Source organism: Pristiophorus japonicus, chromosome 3, assembly GCF_044704955.1.
Source record: "Pristiophorus japonicus isolate sPriJap1 chromosome 3, sPriJap1.hap1, whole genome shotgun sequence".
NCBI lineage: Eukaryota > Metazoa > Chordata > Chondrichthyes > Pristiophoridae > Pristiophorus > Pristiophorus japonicus.
Genome location: NC_091979.1, coordinates 161405013 through 161417757, shown reverse-complemented (window position 1 = coordinate 161417757; position 12745 = coordinate 161405013).

Genomic DNA, 12745 nt, shown 5'->3' with positions numbered 1-12745 from the left:
TTTGTCAGCCTCACCAACGCTGCCGCTCCACCTCCTGACTTCGTGCTGGGCCTCCTCGATGATGCTGGCCTTTTGTAATCCTCACCAACGCTGCCGCTCCGCCTCCTGACTCCCTGCTGGGCCTCCTCGATGACGCTGGCCTCTTCCAGGCCTCACCAATGCTCCCGACTCCCTTTATTCTTAAATTATGCGCCCTGGTTCTAGTCTCCCCTATCAGTGGAAACATCCTCTCTGCATTCATCTTGTCAAGCCCTCTCATAATCTTATACGTTTTGATAAGATCACCTCTCGTTCTTCTGAATTCCAAAGAGTAGAGGCCCAACCTACTCAACCTTATTCTGAAATTATGCCCCTTTGTTCTAGATTTCCCCACGAGGGGAAACATCCTCTCTGCACCTACTCTGTGAAGCCCCTCAGAATCTTATATGTTTCAATAAGACCACCTCTCATTCTTCTAAACTCTAATGAGTACAGGCCCAACCTACTCAACCTTTCTCCCTAAGACAACCTCTTCATCTCAGGAATCAACTTCATGAACCTTCTCTGAACTGCCTCCAGTGCAAGTATATCCCTCTTAAATAAGGAAGCCAAAACTGTACGCAGTATGCAGAAGGCCCACTAGCACCTTCTCAAGGCAACTAGGGAAGGGCAATAAATGCTGACATTGCCCACATCCCAACACCAACAGAAAATACACAGCTCATGCACCACCGGTTATAGCTTGGCAACTGGCAACAAACCTAGGAACAAGTCAGATGTTCACTTGGGGAAATATGAGCAAACAGGAAAACATTATGTCTGTGTCATTAACGACAGGTTTTGAAGAGTTATTTCTGCAAAGATTTACCAGATCAGTGTGATTCAAAAAAATACTGAAATAATCGAGAGTGCATTTTTTCTTCCTCTCCAGCCAATGAACACAACAGATCCATATCTATCCTGAGTGAATCCAAAACAAATTGTACCCCATCAACTCCATAGATGGCAGGTGAAGTAGAGATGACAAAAACAAGGTGTCAATGGTGTGATAGGTTCTACCAATAAGGTGAGAGTGGATCCCAACTTTGCTGGAAAGACTTGCAACCTCTAGAAAGCTTAATCTGTGTTGACAATACACTCAGCAACATCATCTGCCTCAGCAAATTAACCAAGTGTCAGGTGGGAGTATTTATTGCGCTTTTCATGTTGTGCAGTAATAAGCTGGATCAATGGCCACTGATCTTCTGCCTCAGGTTCACAGAAGTGACTCCCGAGCTGCGTGATTCCCTTGGTCATCCAGGGAAATTTGAAATATAGCGATTAAAAGATGATTAAGGGTCTGACAAGAACCTTAAAATCATCTGAATTAGCTGTGCCATCTCTGCCGTTCGGGTGGCTGCCATGCTGGCAAAACCGCTGGGAAAGGCCCATGGGGCGGAATGACGTCAAGTTCCCGACCAGCTCCAAGTTATTTCAAATTTCCCTCCTGACCTGCCTCCATTCCCACCTGCACGGACGTCAGAAAATTCCGGCCTTAGATTTATTTTACAAACACTCAGGGACCGAAGAAGTCCCTTTTTATAGCCCCGGAGCAATGAAGTTTTGACTGGGTAACAGGGGTGATTGCGTTTCCTGGGAAATTGTCCCAGAGGTTTGTGGCACAATGTGCCAGTAGCGCCGTGCCCCGCGATTTGTGCCCCAGGCTGGCGCACGTCCGCCAATGATATCGCCGTGCGCGCCGACCCCTTATCACCACGCACCAACCCCTTACCACCCCACACCGACCCCTTTGCGCATTCCGCAAATTTCCCCGCGGGCAGCGAAGCTGGCGGACATCCACTGCGAGGGCGCCCCTTAAAGGGGAGGTCTTTTGTGCTGAATTATCCATGTTTTTTTGTCAGCTGACTGCTCTGTTGGCCCGACAATGGCGTCCCTCGCATTGACCAAGCCGTCATCATGCAGCCCAGCACTCCGTTATGGGTGCCGGGCTACTGGCTTGGTCGATTGTCTCCCTTGTGGCCCAGTGGTGACCACCAAACAGTCTGCAGAGTGCACAATGTCCCTCTCCTTTAAATGAAGGGGAGGGGCATTGTAGTGCGTCACGCAGAGCATCCGCGGCGCTGAGCTCCTGAGCGCAGCACTGCACTCCATGCCATGCTCCTGCCCCAGAACCGCCCCTCAAAGGGAGCAGAGCAGCAGAGCCAGCACTCGGCGCCCTTCGAGGGGTGCACGAGCCCAATTCTGCATCAGGGGTGAACTTCCGGGCCGGGCGATAAATGTCCCGGCCCAGAAGTTTACCACCCCCAGTTGGGGCACAGGACAGTTTCGGACCCTCAATTTTGGGGTTTACTTGCCCTTTGAAAAACCATTGCCTGCATTGATAGAGGCATGGAATGCACTTCAGCACATGCACGCCATTATTTTCGCTGTCGGGTCACAAGTTTCTCCACAGTAATAACTGTTGCAAGTGTTTGCTGGTGCCAAAACAACAAGGGTAAGTGCAGTGTTACAACTGTTTTTCGCAACTTGAGTCGGTCCAGTAGGATGTCTTCAAATGGTGCTGTTGGCAAGATAATCACTCCACGAGGAGGGACCAAGGGCTAAACTTTCACCTCAATTTGCAGCGGGTTTTCGGCGATTTTCTCAGCAGTACAGCTGTTTGTGCTAGAGAAACCGCCCGGCGAAAGTTTTGCCCTCAGTTTTTTAATGGTACCGCCCAAATCTCAAAACGCCCGCCGGGACCAAACCACTGACGTGCACCGCCGGGAAAATGGCCAGGGCGTAAATTTGGCTTCAACGGAAGCCCGTCCAGATCACAGAGGGAATCGCCCTGTAAAAGGAGCTTAAACAGGGCGATAGGTGAGTACTCTGCAAAGCAAGGTAAGTTAAAGATTCTTTGTTTTTTTTAATTGTAAAACGGAGAAAGTGTATTGGGAAAGTTTTTAACTTACTAATTTTTTTGTGAAAATTTAAAAAAAGGTTTCCCCCTCCCTTGGCCCAACCGCAGCCTCAGACTAAATTTTTTTTTTAATTTTGAGAACCGTCCCTTTTACTTAGTTTCCCCTTTAATTGCCGAGAAACCGCTGAGAATAATAGTGCAAGGTCCATTTTCTTGCCGGGCGATTGTTTTTAACTTATTAATGGAAATTTTCACCAGCGTTATTTATAAAACGTTAGCGGTTTTCCTGGTCGGGCAATCAGGCGTTGAGGGGCTCTCGGGAAAGTCTAGCCCCAAATCATGTCCCTGGTGATATTTATTGCATGTGTATCTTTATTCCTTGGTCAAGTCCCATAGAGAATCAAATTCTCAGCTTTAATCCACTCAGGTACTGAACAACATAGACAAGAGATGCGTTTTTAGAAATGTGAACCTACCTTTTGAGTCTGTCTCCTGACCACTGACACCCACTACCTTTTTGCTGTTGCAGCAAAATGTCCCACCACATACGCCCACTGCCATATACTTAAAGGGACAGATGAATCTCGATTTGAATTTGATTTAAATTACCTTCAAATATATGTATGTTTTTTTATATAATGTTCTGCGTGCAATAATAAATAATATTTGGCATTCGTACAGCACCTTATCACTTGAAAATTCATATAGCATCTTATAATTTAAAAATGTCTTCAGGCAAGTCATAACATTCTGAAGTTCAGTAAGGATTCGGCACCAGCATAACGCCACAAACAGCAACAAGCTGAATCATTAGATGATGTTTTTTTGGGGGCTTATTATTAGTTGAAGGAGAAGTAGTTGTCACCCAATTTTTTCAAAATTCCATTAGTCAAAGCAAAGATCAATATATTTTCTAAGAGAGTGCCCATTTCTTAATTGCTGGTCACTCTGAGTTATGGTTCAAAAATAAGTTGATGATTTTGAGGAGATTGTATGCCTGGGCTTGGGAACTGCAGCATTTGTAGCGCAAAGTTCGGTCTGTCCCAAAGAAAATTGGGATGTAGGATGAGATTGAAAGCTTTCTGGCTAATGCCTATCATCTTGTGTTGCCTGGAAATTTGCAGGTTATTCATTTCTGCAGACTTGTACCAGTTCTGCTAGAACACCTTTAGAATCTTTTACATGCAGGTGATGGATGACTGGGAGTGAGTAACTGGAACTGTAATTTAATCTTGGGGTTCAGATGACATGAAGAGTGAATCTCAAATGATTTATGATTATCTGAACCCTCAGGGTAAATTGCAGCCTTTTATTGATTCTGTGCTGGCCATTTTCTTTTATAAAAGGAACATCAGCTCTTCTGCAGCACAGTGTATGAAATTGTTCAGACATTGATTGAACCAATTAATTTTTGTCGAGAGATGGTCTGTGACCAATTGGAGCCTTTTTATTATTGTGATGATAAGCCTCCTTTTTTTCTCAGTGATTTTCTCCCTTCAGCTGTGGGTCAGTTGGTAGCACACTCGCCTCTGAGTCAGAAGGTCAGAAGGTTGTGGGTTGAGCATGAAAAATCTAGGCTGACATTTCAGTGCAGTGCTGAGGGAGCGCTGCATTGCTGGAGGTGCCGTTTTTCGGATGAGACGTTAAGCCGTGGTCCCGTCTGCTCTCTCAGGAAGACGTAAAAGATCCCATGGCACTATTTTGAAGAAGAGCAGGGGAGTTATCCTCGTTGTCCTGAACAATATTTATCCCTCAATCAACATAACAAAAAAACAGATTAGCTGGTCATTATCACATTGCTGTTTGTGGGAACTTGCTTATGTGTAAAATGGCTGCCGCTTTTCTTACATTACAAGAGACTACGCTTCAAAAAGTACTTAATTGGCTGTACAGCACTTTGAGATGTCCGGTGGTCATGAAAGGCGCTATATAAATGCAAATCTTTCTTTCCCCCATCCCCCCACCCCCACATTGCACATCGCCCACGGTTGAAAGGATAGATTGGTGACTTGCTCTTTGGTCTCTGCCATACTGCTCTGAATCAGCTATCAGAGGGTGCGCAATCGAAGTGGCTTTCCTCATTTTCTCCCTCCTTCCTTAGAGCAATGCAGCTGCGATCAGCAATTCAATAGGCAGGAGCATTAGATCATGCCCAGCAAAGCACATCTTAATTGGCATTTTAGTGCAATTTGCACGTGGCTGATTACAACTAATTTTTACCCATAGTCCAACAATCAGCTCTTGGACCTAGACATCAGTTGGCTACATAAATTAGTGACACGGTTACATCTCTTAGTGATGTGGGATAGGGTAAGCCACACTATATCTTATAATGCAATACAGGTTGAACCTCCATTATCCAGAACTCCCTTAACCGGAACCACCCCTCATCCAGAACCATTCCTGGCCACTGGGTGGCGCCTGCGCAGAACTCCGACATGAACAAATTGAAGAAATTGAAGTCCTTCCTCGCAGCCGACTTCCACAATCGTTGGCCTAACCCCACAACCCAGCGCCCCCAATCCCCATGGTCTCTCTGCCGCACTTCCAGCCCCAAGCCAGCCAGCCACAAAATCCCCTTGCTCAGTACCTGTACATCCAATTTATCGTGACCACCCCTTATACGGAAAAATCCCTTATCCAGAAAAGGCCAGGTCCCGACGGTTCTGGACAAGAGAGGTTCAATCTGTAGTATTCTCTTCCCCCTCACACCCACCCACAATGGGTATGTGCTTCCATGTAGCTCATTTCAAAGCTTCTCCATTCAGTTCTGAGGGCAGCATAGCTGAAACAGTGAGCAACTCTATGGGCCCAAGTTTGCCTCTCTGGTTAAAACGGCGCACCTACCTGAGGTGCAGCAACTTTGTAGACGAAAAACGACGCCGGAAACTTACCTCGGTATTCTCCCCGCTCCTTGGATAGTCGTAAGCCTTGGCGTGGCGCAGCACAAGCAATGGGGGGCGGAGCCAGGTCCTGGTGCTGAAAACAGTGCCGGGACCCCTGCACATGCGCACTAGAGTGTGCGCCCATGTGCAGTAGCTCCTCGCCCCTAGAATCTGCATGCGTGTGCTGCAAGCTGTGTGGGAGGGGCCCGAAGCACACCGTCCTTAGCCCTGGCCAAATGGGCTCCCTCATCGGCGGTCAGAGTGTGCAGAGCTTGCTATAGACTCTGTGCAACAGTACCCAGCTGCTAGTGTTTTTCTACGGTAAAGCTTTGCTGAAGGTAGGACTTCTATTTTTTATTTGTTTATTTATTTATTTATTGATTGATTATCTGGTCCTAAATCTTGATTGATTTACATTCAAGTTTACTCTTCATCTGCTTTCAAAAGGAATTCTGTAAAATAGTTTGGCTGAAACTCTTATTTACAGGACTTGCTATAATGTATTTGCTAGTTTACCAATCCATGTTTAATCTAGTTGTTTAGTGCTTTGTAAGTCTTGGTGCTAGGTGCAGGCCCTCTCAGCTTCCTTGTATTTTTTATTTGTTATTGAATGTTTATTTTTGTGCTTTGTTTAGTGCTTGGTGCTTTAAATGTACTTCTGCTTCTTTAATGTTGTGAATGTGTTAAGTCCTCTCACTTCCCTCCCCGCCGCCCCCCCCCCGCCCTCCGCCCTCCCCCGCCATCTCTGGCTACCTGCGCTGATTTCTTAGTTCACCGCAAGGTTTTTCTATGCGGCCACAAGTGGCCACATACTCTGGCCTAAGTTAGTTTGGAGCAACTATTAGCTGTCTAAACTTGCTTAACTGGCCAAAACAGGCTTAAGTGCCTGTTTTGAAAAAAAAATTAAACTAAAAAAAAACTTAACTAACTCACTTACACTGGAGCAAATTAAATGGGCAGAATTGCGATTTTTAAGATACTCCAAAAAAATCTAGTTGCTCCAAGAAGACCGGAGCAACTCCTGGGCAAACTTGGGCCCAAATCACCAGTGGTGCCAATTTGAGATCAGCTTGTAATAGGTGAACTTATTGCTGAGCAGGACAGCCATTCTAGTATTTTTAACTCTCTACAAAACCTATTTAACTCATAAGCACAGTAGACAGAGATTTTGAATTCTGGGCAATCCTAAGGCCTAAACTTATAAGAAATGAGCACAATTGCCTCTGTGCCCACTTTTTTATTTTATCGATTATGATAAAATTAAGTTAAAATTAAGATCACCATTCCTCTGTTGTTATGTATGGTTTCATTCAGAGTTGCAAGTAATGAACGTTCTGGCAATCCCCAAGGGTAACTGGGTGACATTTCTTTCAATACAGAACAGCTTTCGAAAGCTTGGGCTGAGTGGGTGGATAATGAAAATGTCATCTATGGTTGTAAAGGATGTATAACATTGCCTTTGATATGCAGTACAGCTACAAGGCGTCACCCCTTGCAAAGTATGAAGCTCAGTTTCAATCTTGACCATTTTCAACCTTTTGACTGATAAAGCACAAATACAATCTTGAACTGAGAGATTCAATCTGCTTGCTGCAGTGTGCATTGAGGTATTTGATGGCCCCCAAAAATGAGTTTGTGAACAATTCACAAGTTTAACATGTAGATTTGAACAGGCAGCTTTGAAGTGGCCAACTTTGCTGGTTAATGTGTGGGTGTTGTAACATGAAACCAAGGTAGAAGAACTCACAAGGGATGTGTGAAAATTCTACACACCCTTTGCAAGCTGAATGCACTTTATCCAAGTTGCATCTAGGGCTTTCTCCGTCTACCTTGGAAATCATGTAGTGCCAAGGTCGTTGATTTTCATTTGATTCAGTATATGGTACTATTTATATCTCTTCAGTCAATTGTCTTTGACGTGGATATCTGCTATTGCTTTTCTCAAGGTTCCTATAATAATACATACTGAAACTCAAGCGTTTTTATTTATTTACATGACTGGTTTTGCTTGTTAAGAACAGGTTTGAATTTTTACAGCACTATGTTGTTGGTATGATTCCTTTTTAAAATGGCACAAGTACCCAGCACCACATACTGTAGAATAACATGCTCGCTCCCATTGAGTGGCTGAACCTATGATTGGTTGCTGTGTAGGGTGTTCATGTGTACCACAGTCACTGCTCATACATCACAACAGTTGAGAACAGAACTGTTATTTCTGTGCCACAGTTACACCTCTTTCACTTTTCATTCTATTTTAGGACCTTCTGGTTGCATGTCTGGCCATTGTTTGCATCGATGAATAATCATTTGGCAACAATGGTGACTGCTGGTTGAAAACAAGTTAATATTTCCTGGAGTTAGCACTGCAATTCTGGAAAGAGCAATGTACACTAAACAGGAAAAAAACCCAGAAAGTGAACTCAAGACCAAAAAAAAAGTCAGAGGCCAATGCAAAAAGAAGATTCAATCAAAAATGGAATGGTAGAAATTGATATTTTAAAATACCAAAATAGTTACAGTTACAAAGGCAGAAGCCAGATTAAAGCATATCCTCTGCTTAATGATGAGAAGAGAAGTTTTTTCCCAGAACGCTCCATGCTTTCAAGTCAAGAGTTTTATTGACACATTGACCTAGAAATTGGTTTGAGTCGGCCTGTGAATGATCCCTGTGCAGAACGATTAGGTCCGAGGCAGAGCCGATATTGGGCCTCAGGCCTCATTTACATCAGACCGGTGCAGATGTTTGTTAGGTCCCCACAAGGTGCTCACCAGCTGAGACCATTTGAATATTAGGCTGCTGGGTCATCAGTAGCAGCCCTCGGGAGGGGAAGGGAGGCAGTGATTGGGGGGAGGGGTGAAGACAGCGATGGGGGGGGCGGGGCAAATGGCCAGCAGAGGTTGTAGTTTGGAACCACCTGCTCCTCCCAGTTCCACATTCAGGTAACTCTTTTTAAAAAAAACTTTACTTTGCTGGTTGATGTGTGGCTGTTGTTACATGAAACCAAGGTAGCGGCGGTCTGCAGCAATCCCTTTAAGGACCTCTGGTTTGGTTGCATGTAGACCTGCATTTCCTGCCACCAGCTACGATCAGGGCAAATCAATTTGGTAAAGGAGGCATCAAACAGGCATTATGTCTATTGCGCACTTAGGTGCGGAAAGTGCCCGCTCACACCACTCGCCATATTGGATTCTTTGGTGCTCGTTTTACGTCTGTACAACAGGCACAACATCATCGTGTTTCTGGGACATAGGGCTAGAAATTGCATTGACTTACCACCCGGTTTCTGGGCGATATTGGCCGTTGTGGGCGATAACCAGGTCGGCGAGAAATTGCCCAGCTGAGTTGTGCCGGCTTTTTCGAGGTACCGCTGGAGAGCAGACTGAGGTCGTGCACCATCCTCAGATTGCCATGGCATGATATGTGGCTCAGCGGTGACCCGTAAGTAAGTATTTTTAAAAACGCCCATGAGAATCAGCGGAGCTGGGCGGTAGGTGAGTGGCTCTGCAAGAAAAAAGTTAGTGATTGTTTTTTTACTCAATATTTTAAAATTCTGTTGTGGTGATTTAGGTTAAAAGGGTCTTGGAGAATTTTTAAATTATTTTTTAAGTTCTGTTTTTTGAAAAAAGATTTTCGTGTTTTTCTCCTAGTTACTAATCGTCAGAAAAGCACTTTCAAGCATGAACTAAAAATTGATTAATCCAAGCTTTTGGAATTAAGCTGGACAATTAAGGACATTCTGTGGTCAGGAACCAAAACTAACTTCATGCATAACCACAATGGAGTTGTTACATGAGGCCCTAAACTTGATTGACCAGGGTGGAGAAAAACAAACCCACTGGAGACACCAAGTCTGTAAAAAGACCGGACAACAAAGGAACCATACCAGGTGCACATTTTTTGGGAACGAGATGTTAAGATGAGAAATCAACTTGAGTCTTACAGACTCAGTGTACAAATGGAAAAACAGACGAGTCCATTATTGCAGTCAATCAACCAAGGGGTCCACAAAACAATGTATTGATGCAAACACTTTATCAGTAACCGCAGTGGTGGGAGATCAGTCAAAACCTGGATATAAATATGCGAGCTCGAAGCAGCTCAGCAGAAGACGGAAGAAGGACAGGAACAGATGGAAGAAGAAGCACACAGAAGAAATAGAAGGACACGTGTCCAGATGGGCACAGGTCGAAAGAACGACCAGACGAATGGATGGAAGGACATGTAGTACGGAACGTACATGAAAGGAACAGCACTGCAGAGAATGGCCAGAAGAAGAACCAACCGGTCACGGAACCAAGGACCACAAACCTACAATAGCTACAGCCAGGATAGGTGATTGTATATTTTCAGTCGATTTCTCTCAGAAGTATAATCCTGTAGTTTTAGTCAGTTTTTGTGCGTAATAAAACGAACACTGGGTTAAGCCTAAATTTTGTGGCACGTGTTGTCCTTTCCCCTATAAGTTCCGAGGTCTAAGAATCAGAGTAGAGTGAAAAACAAACACCCTAAAGCCCAAACCGCAACTTCGGGGTAAATTTTTTTGTGAATTTTTCCAGATCCCCACAAACCTCTGCGTAAAGAAGCCCCCCCCGCCCCCTCCCCCCTCAAATCCCCTCTAAACCTTCCACCAAATATATTAAAACTATTCCCCTTGTAATAGACCCCTCCACCAATGGAAATAGGCCCTTGCTATCTACTATATCCAGGCCCCTCAATATTTTGTACACCTCAATGAGGTCTCCTCTCAACCTCCTCTGTTCCAATGAGAACAAACCCAGCCTATCCAATCTATCCTCATAATTAAGATTCTCCATTTCAGGCAGTATCCTAGTAAATCTCCTCTGCACCCTCTCTAGTCCTTCCTATACAACGGCGACCAGAACTGCACGCAGTACTCCAGCTGTGGCCTATCCAAAGTATTATACAATTTAAGCATAACCTCCTTGCTCTTATATTCTATGCCTCGGCCAATAAAGGCAAGCATTCTGTGTGCTTTCTTAACCACCTTATCCACCTAGCCTGCTACCTTCAGGGATCTATGGACAAGCACTCCAAGGTCCCTTTATTTATCTACACTATTAAGTGGCCTACCACTTAATTTGTATACCCTTTCCTTATTAACCCTCCCAAAGTGCAGTACCTCACACTTCTCTGAATTAAATTCCTTTTGCCACTGCTCTGCCCACCTGACCAATAGATTGATATCCTCCTGCAGCCCATGACTTTCCTCTTCATTATCAACCACACAGCCAATTTTAGTGTCGTCTGCAAACTTCTTAATCATATTCCCTATATTCAAATCTAAATCGTTGATACCACAAAAGCAAGGGATCCAGTACTGAGCCCTGCGGAACCCCACTGGAAACATCCTTCCAGTCACAAAAAAAATCAACCAACCATTACCCTTTGCTTCCTACCTCTAAGCCAATTTTGGATCCAACTTGCCACTTTGCCCTGGATCCCATGGGCTTTAACCTTCGTGACCAGTCTACCATGTGGGATCTTATCAAAAGCTTTGCTAAAGTCCAAATACACTACATCGTACACACTACCCTCATCGACCCTCTTGGTTACCTCCTCAAAAAATTCAATCAGGTTAGTCAAACACAATCTTCCCTTAACAAATGTGTGCTGACTGCCCCTAATTAATCCTTGTCTTTCCAAATGTAGATTTATCCTGTCTTTGAAGATTTTTTCCAATCATTTTCCCACCGCTGAGGTTAGGCTGACAGGCCTGCAATTATTCAGCCTATCCCTTTCTCCCTTCTTAAACAATTTTTATTCATGCACTCCTTCATTACTTCAATTATAAATCTGACACACTATCTGTTCTCATGCTTTTGGTGCCTGTCAGCAGTCTGTTGGAGTTCTCATGCTGTTGCTGTCTCTCGGCATTCCTAAAATGCATAGGTAGGCTTAGTTTGACACCTATTTGCCATGAATGATTTTTACACATTATTAAGATTGCTTTCTGAGATCTCATAAGATGGCTCTGCACTTCGATGTCCTTGGGATGAACCACGTGCAACTTCCAAAGCCATTAAACCATTCACACAATATGGTATAAGTGGCTATCTGTGTGTGTCACAAGAGCAGATGGACCCTCTTGTAAGCATTCCCATTTTCATTTTTGCAGGCAAAGAAGTCACACAATTGCCACGGGCAGATGCGGACAGACGCCGGTACACCTCAGACCCCGCCACTCACTGACATCGAGGAGCGAGTGGCAGGCCTCATCAGCGTCACTGGTCGGGCAGCTGCCACTGGGGGTGCTGACCCCCGCTTGTACACTGAGGGTAAGTCCTGCACACTCCCTGGGCTGGGGTGGGGCAATGTCATACAGTGTCTGTGGACGAGGGTTGGGGCGTTGTCATGCAGTGTCTCTGGATTAGATATAATGGAGTAGCGGCTGTCCTTCAAATGAGCCTGTGCTATGCGACCTTCCTCATGTCACCCTGCCCCCTTCCCTGCTACTAACCACTCATCTGTTGCTTTCTACTTCCAGATGACCAGCCACAGAGGCTGCATCCCTCAAAGCAACACTCCACATCAGACCACCATGTGGAGGGGGAGGAGGAAGAAGAAGAGGACGACTTTGCAGATCAGCTGACTCTGGGCCAGATGCAATCCACCCCTCTGTTACCACCAGCACTCACCTCATATGAGGACACTTTCTCAGGCTTTGAGATCCCTGAGGCTCCTGGATCAGTGGTGTGCAGCAACGCAGTTCTGGCGTCAAGTCCCGAATGCCATCTCTCCGGAGGATGAGTCGGCAAAATCTGTCTGCTGACAGCCAGGCCGACGTGGAACTAGACATGGTGGAACTGTCCAGGGAGAGCATCCACCTCACCCATCAGCTCCTTGATGTCTTGGGTAGGATTCCCGCAACCATCGAGACTCTCACTGTGACCATTACAGAGGTAGGGTTGCAGATAGTCAGTGCAAGCCGTGAAATCTGCGAGGCCATCACTGCCCACA